The following is a 7,024-nucleotide window of genomic DNA, read 5'->3' on the forward strand; positions in this document are numbered from 1 at the left end:
AAAAAAAAAAGAAGGAGAAGAAGAAGAAGAAGAAGAGGGAAGCCAATGCCTTGGATGCTTTGGGGAGAGAGGACCCTCCTGCAGGGAGAGGAGAAAGTAGGTCCTGGGAAGATCACAGAGTTGGCAGGGTAGGGGTGGGTGGAGGCGACTGGGCTGGAGGCACAGGTTGGTAGTTAAGAATGATGATGATGGTTGGTGGTCCAGGTCAAATCTTTTCCTATCTCCCTATCTCAGGTCCCTTTGAGGGTCAAAGGAAATAGTGCATACAAAGAAGCCCTCTCTAAACGATAAATTACTATATAAATTAGGCTTTTACGATGACTTCGTAACTTTGCCCATGGCTGGCTGTGTAAACACCTGCCCGTTTTTTCTCTCTGTGTTGAAGTTCCCTTCCTCTCCAGAAACTGGTGTTCTGAGGGGCTGGGCAGATAGGGACACAGAGATGCTTATCTGCCTCTCTCTCTGCCCAAGGGCCCCATTCCCCCCCAAGTTTATTTTATATTATCTTAGCCCATTTTAATAGAACAAATGCATTTTTATTACCCCTTTATCATATTCTAGTTCCTTTAGGAAATACTATTAACTTTTGAAAAGTTGGGTGCAAGTCAAATCACCCAACTCACACTTTTGTAAAGACTTGAAGGAGTTGGAGAACAATTCTAGTACCTTCCAGAGAAGTGGGGAGGCGGGCAGCTGTGAGGAGGTTCTGGTGTGAGGCGCGCATGATCACACATCCGCCAAGGCAGGATCACGCTGGCTGCTCTGCTGGTGACAGTGTGAAGCAGTCACTCTTCATCCAGTAGGCACTGGGAGCTGGTGTGTGTTGTTCTAGCTTTTTTTTTTTTTTTTTTTTGAGACAGAATTCTCACTCTGTTGCCCAGGCTAGAGTGCCATGGCATCAGCCTAACTCACAGCAACCTCAAACTCCTGAGTTCAAAGGATCCTCCTGCCTCAGCCTCCTGAGTAGCTGAGACAGGTGCCTGCCCCAATGCTGATCTATTTTTTCTATTTGTAGTAGAGATGGGTTTCACTCTTGCTCAGGCTGGTCTCTCCTGAATGCAAGCAATCCTCCCACCTCGGCCTCCTAGAGTACTAGGATTACAGGCATGAGCCACAGTGCCTGGCCTCTTCTAGCATATTTTTGAAACAGCTTGGTCTGAAGGAGGAAGGGACACCCACAGGAAGATCAGTCAAGAAGCTATGGCTGCCGTCCAAGTGAAGGGACAGACAGGGGAGGTGGCAGAAATGACATGAAAAGTGATTAGACTCTGGATATATGATTGTCAGTTATTATACTGGAAATGTGATGTCACTAGTAGGACAACCATTGGTTCTAAATAATTCCTTTTCATATGGAAACGCTCAGAAAGTGTACATTCCGTGTGGATCCTGTGATGTCTCCTCCCAAGTTCCACCGGTCTATTTCACCCACGTCAGTTTCTCTGGCGTAGCTCCTCCTGGACTCTCCTTCCCCACCGCCTGGTTCCACCTTCTCTGTGATACCTGTCCATTCTTGATGGCCTGGGCAGGGATCCTGCTTCCCAAACGGAAGCTTTCCCACTGTCCCAAGCCATCTCTGGCTCCGTGACCTTCTGGACCTCATTGATACCATAAAAGCACGCGGTTGGACTTGAAAATGAAGCCAAAGTGCTCTTCATTCTCTCCCCAAAAGTTTGACTCATTAAAACTGGTCAGGCATGAAAATGGCACTTTAAAAACCATTGACCTGAGTGTGTAACCTAAATTATGCCATCTGCTACCTGAAGCAGGGTTTATATAACAAATTACAGAGAGGAGAGCTGGAAGCTGTGTGATGTTATCATCCAAGCTGCCGTCTCCCCAGCACGGCGTCCCTCAGGACGCCACCTGGCATTTTGTTCTTGGTAGCTTTGAGCGTGCTTATTGATCGGCCTACCGCTGCTCCCACAGGAATACCGTTTGCTGCTGCTTTTGTAGTTCTTAGTAATAGGAGTGCTTTTTAAATTTCTAGCAGCGAATGCACAACCCCATCGTGTGTCTTTGTTTCCTGTATGGCCCGTATTAAATATCACTGCGCTTTGTGTTCATATTTTCTAAATAGTTAAAAAAGAATAAGGAGATCTACCAATTGTAAATACATGACTATTAAACCATCTGTCATCCTGAATATGGAAAAAATGTACAAATTATGAAATCGATTACATGTCCCTGACTGTCATTGATTTTCTGATGCTCTTTGCCTTTCATCTCAATGTTTGTTCCTTGAAAAAAAAAAAAAAAAAAAGGGACATTTTAAAAAGCCAGATTAAACACCACTCATGTTTTGACTCAAGCCAAACTGAGCCTACTTGCCTTCTTTCCCAAAGAATATAAAGTGATACGGTTAAACCGCTACGGCGCCTGTTTAGTTTTTTAAAGTTTGAGGCTGGGCGCAGGTGGTTCACGCCTGTGATGCACGCACTTTGGGAAGCTGAGGTGGGAGGATTGCTGGAGGCCGGGAGTTTGAGGTTGCTGTGAGCTGTGCTGATGCTACTGCACTCCGGCCTGGGTGACAGAGCAAGACCTTATCTCGCCAAAAAGAACAGAAAAGTTTAGGACAGGAAAACCCCAACCAAGCTTTCTCCTTGCCAGTTTCGCTTTACACTCTTGATATGCTTTCACTGCTTTTGTTTATAGCAAACCTGAGTTACACTGATAATAACAAAAACAGTGACAGGAAGCCTACATGTGGTTAGCCTTGGTCACTGTGAGTAGGGGATGACAGCAAGTGTCCCCATGGGATCTCAGTCATCATTTAATAACTTTTGACTTTGGCCAAGTCACATGAATTCCCCGAGCCTCCTGCTCTCATAGCACAGCTCATTCCTCCCTCTCTCACAGGTCTACCATAAGCCTGGGGGAGCCAGCACCCCCAGCAGGATTAGAGAGGACCCATGCCCTCGTCGCCAGACCTGCTCTTCTGAATGCCAGGGCTTTTCCTGATGGCTCTACCCTCTGCTAGAGTATCTTTCTATCTTGCTTTCAGTTGTCAAATCCCTATTCAAATTTTAAGAAATAATATCATCAGGCCAGTCTCGGTGGCTCATGCCTGTAATCCTAGTGCTCTGGGAGGCCGAGGCAGGTGGATTGCTTGAGCTCCTGAGTTTGAGACCAGCCTGAGCAAGAGCGAGACCCCATCTCTAAAAACAGCCAGGCACAGTGGCACCTATAGTTCTAGCTACTTGGAGGCTCAGGTAAGAGGATCGCTTGAGCCCAGGAGTTTGAGGTCACTGTGCCCTATGATGCATTCTACTGATGGTGACAACGTGAGACTGTCTCAGGAAAAAATAGAGAAAAAGGAAGGAAGGAAGGAAGGAAGGAAGGAAGGAAGGAAGGGGAAAATCATCTCCCTGTAAAGGCTCTGTGCACAACACAAAAAAGAAATAGTTGTGTCAAGATTAATTAATGCTATGTTGGGTTTTTTACACTTTCCCAAATTACACTAATTTATCAACATAATCAGTTTCAGCTTTCCAAAATTTACAAAAGTTTTCAGTACTACTGGTAAAGTACTTCCCCTTGCTAATTACTAGTGAAATCAGTTTTCTATCAAATACCAAACTAACATATGAAGTTTTGTTACCACCATCACATAGCAACTCAAATTTAACAACCTGTAGAATCATTAAGGGGGCTTACACCTGTAATCGTAGCACTCTGGGAGGCGGAGGTGAGTGGATCGCCTGGGCTCAGGAGTTTGAGACCAAGAGTGAGACCTCATCTCTAAAAAAATAACTGGATGTTATGGCAAGTGCCTGTAGTCCCAGCTACTTGGGAGGCTGAGGCAAGAGAATCTCTTGAGCCCAAGAGTCTAACGTTGTGGTGAGCTATGATGCCAGGGCACTCTACTAAGGGCAACAAAGTATAACTCTGTATCAAAAAAAAAAAAAGAAGGAGAAAGAAATGGTTTAGCAAGTTTCAAAAAGGGATGAGATCTTACCAGATCGTGATAAAGAGCTTGGGAACATCTCTGTCTTAAATACACTTTAGTTGCAGTAATCTTAGGGGAGTTTCTAGACAAACATCTCCTGCGTTTCAAATTCCTCAGTTCATGTCTTATTATTAAGTGTTTTTTGAATTTCATTGTCTGTAGGTAAAGAATACGGTGAAGGGAAGCTCTGAGGACGTGACATACACAGAAAATAACCCACTGTGAACACTGAGCTTGAAGTGAGGATTAAACGCACTCAGATAATTGTCTTAAATAGTAACGAAGATTGTTTTTTTGATGTCATGCTATTTTACCAGAGACTTAGAATCCTAGCGTGGAATACTTTCATTCAGCAGAGAAAACAAGGCCGGACCTGAATGATTATCCTATCCTTTCACTATGCTAAACTCTTAAAAGCTCAAGGGTTTATGCCATAGGACATTTAGTTATTAAGAGTGTCTACAAAACATTCTAATGCAAAGTCCCCACAGAACATTCTAATGCAGATGTCCTTGTGATTTAAAACGTGCAGCTCTATTCACAATTGCCAAGATTTGGAAGCAACCCCAATGCCCATCAACCTATGAATGAATCAATAAACTGTGGTATATGCATACCATGGAATACTATTCAGCTATTAAAAAAAAGATGGTAGGTGGTGCCTGTTGCTCAATGGGTAGGGTGCTAGCCACATCCACCAAGGTTGGCAGGTTCAAACCTGGCCCAGGCCAGCTAAAAAAACAACAATGACAACCGCAATGGTTCAGCACCTGTAGCTCAAGCAGTTAAGGCACCGGCCACGTACACCAGAGCTGGGAGGCTCGAATCCAGCCTGGGTCTGCCAAACAGCAATGACAACAACAACCTAAAAAGGGCTGGGCATTGTGGCAGGCACCTATAGTCCCAGCTACTTGGGAAGCTGAGGCAAGAGAATCTCTTAAGCCCAGGAGTTGGAGGTTGCTGTGAGCTGTGATGCCAGAGCACTCTTCTGAGGGCAACAGCCTGAGGCTCTGTCTCAAAAAAAAAAAGTTAAGTCTTGGGCGGCGCTTGTGGCTCAAGGAGTAGGGTGCCGGTCCTATAAATTGGAGATGGCAGGTTCAAACCCAGCCCCAGCCAAAAACTACAACAACAACAACAAAAAAGACAACTGCAACAAAAAAATAGCCAGGGGTTGTGGTGAGCACCTGTAGTCCCAGCCACTTGGGAGGCTGAGGCAAGAGAATTGCTTAAGCCCAAGAGTTTGAGGTTGCTGTGAGCTGTGACGCTGCAGCACTCTACCCAGGGTGACAGCTTGAGACTCTGTCTCAAAAAAAAAAAAAGTGACTTTACATCTTTTGTATTTACTGGGATGGAGCTGAAACACATTCTTCTTTGTAAAATATCACAAGAACAGAAATGCAAGTATCCGATGTATTCAATACTAATATGAATCTAATAGAAAACAGCTAGGTGCCCAGACAAAAGAATGACACAGGTATGCTCAAGTGAGAGAGGAGGAGATGTCACCTGCTGGACACCCTGCGAGGGTGTATAGCACACCCCACGATGAAGGGCTCAACTGCCCCAACTACAACTTGAACTTGACCTTAGAAACACGAGCAATGTAACCTAACCATTTGTACCTTCATATTAATCTGAATTTTCAAAAAAGAAAAAAATTATGCCACCAAAAAAAGAATGTCCACCAAGCCAGTGAATTCCTTGCTGTTCAGAGTTTAGCCTTCTGACAGCAAGCTCTTCTACGAGGTTTTATGTCACTGTGACTTCAACTCCTGACGCCCGTCCTGCTGTGTTTCCCCTGATGGGTTTTGAGTTGACTTCCACGTAGGCTCCGATGCCTGTTCTCCGCATTTCCCCACGCACCACTTACGTAAGGCAAGATGCTCACGGAGAAGGCTTCACGGGGCACCAGATTCCTACGACGCGACTTTTTGGCCGGCAGCTGCTGTTTCATTGACAGTTCCTGACAGAGATGAGATTGACTTCCAGATGCAGAGAACAGATAGGCAAGGATACGCCACTCGTTACATGTATAAGAACTTTTTCCCAAAGAAATTACTCATCCAGATAACCGTACATGAGCCACCTTATTAACGTCCAGTCTCCCCAGTGAAAGTGTTAAGAGGAAACGCCAATGAACCATTTACCTCATTACCTTGTCATGTAGATTAATCTCCGTCTTCTACCTATAGACCGTCCCAGGTTATTTTTATGGCTCCTAACGCCGTCTGTTCTAACCTGCGCTCCGCTGCCATTTGGAAGACACATGTTAATTACCTGTTCAACATTTTGCTGTTCCTGTGCACAGCCCCAAATGCCCCCACGCACCTGTTCCTTTCTCACCTCTCAAGCCTTTTCTGTTTGTTTCCAGCAATAAAACTCAGGACCCTTCTCTCACAACCATCTTTATTGAGAGGGATCTGCCCTGTTGGGAGGATGATAAAAACACTACTTCCTCTGCAGGCCTTCTCCCTCTGAGTTGAATACAGCAATTCTGCATTCTGTCCATCCGACACATCTCTGGAGCAGGATGAGTATCAACATGTCTGAAAGCTTCCTTCCCACCTCCAACTCTGTCAGGTCCTTCCTTTGGAAACTACACTTAACTTCTGTGATGTCCGTGGCTGGGTTCATTCTTATCACCAGAGAGAATCAGGAGAGTTTCAGTAGCAAAATGCTGTATTGTACTTCCTTCCTTCCAGGTAACAATCCATCAGGAGAGTTTCAGTAGCAAAATGCTCCCTCCCTCACATCCTTCTTTCCTTCCTTCCTTCCTTCCTCCCTTCCTCCCTTCCTCCCTTCCTCCCTTCCTCCCTTCCTCCCTTCCGTCTCACTTTGTCTCCCTGGGTAGAGTGCTATAGTGTCATTACAGCTCACAGCAACCTCCATCTCTTGGGTTCAACCGATCTTCTTGCCTCAGCCTCCCAAGTAGCTGGGACTACAGGCATCTACCACAATGCTAGGTTAGGTCTTCTTCTCCTTTTTTTTTTTTTTTTTTTTTTTTTAGTAGAGTGCCATGGCATCACATAGCTCACAGTAACCTCCAACTCCTGGGCTTAGGTGATTCTCTTGCCT

The 7,024-nt window shown here is 45.2% G+C and overlaps 1 pseudogene; it reads right to left on the reverse strand.

Moving 5' to 3' along the window:
• Positions 1-5,903, reverse strand: part of LOC100948599 — a 22,941-nt pseudogene extending 17,038 nt beyond the window's left edge.
• Positions 5,904-7,024: the final 1,121 nt, after the last annotated feature.

The sequence above is a fragment of the Otolemur garnettii genome, unplaced genomic scaffold (genome assembly GCF_000181295.1).
Source record: "Otolemur garnettii isolate 467f Iridium unplaced genomic scaffold, OtoGar3 scaffold00019, whole genome shotgun sequence".
NCBI classification, from domain to species: Eukaryota; Metazoa; Chordata; class Mammalia; order Primates; family Galagidae; genus Otolemur; species Otolemur garnettii.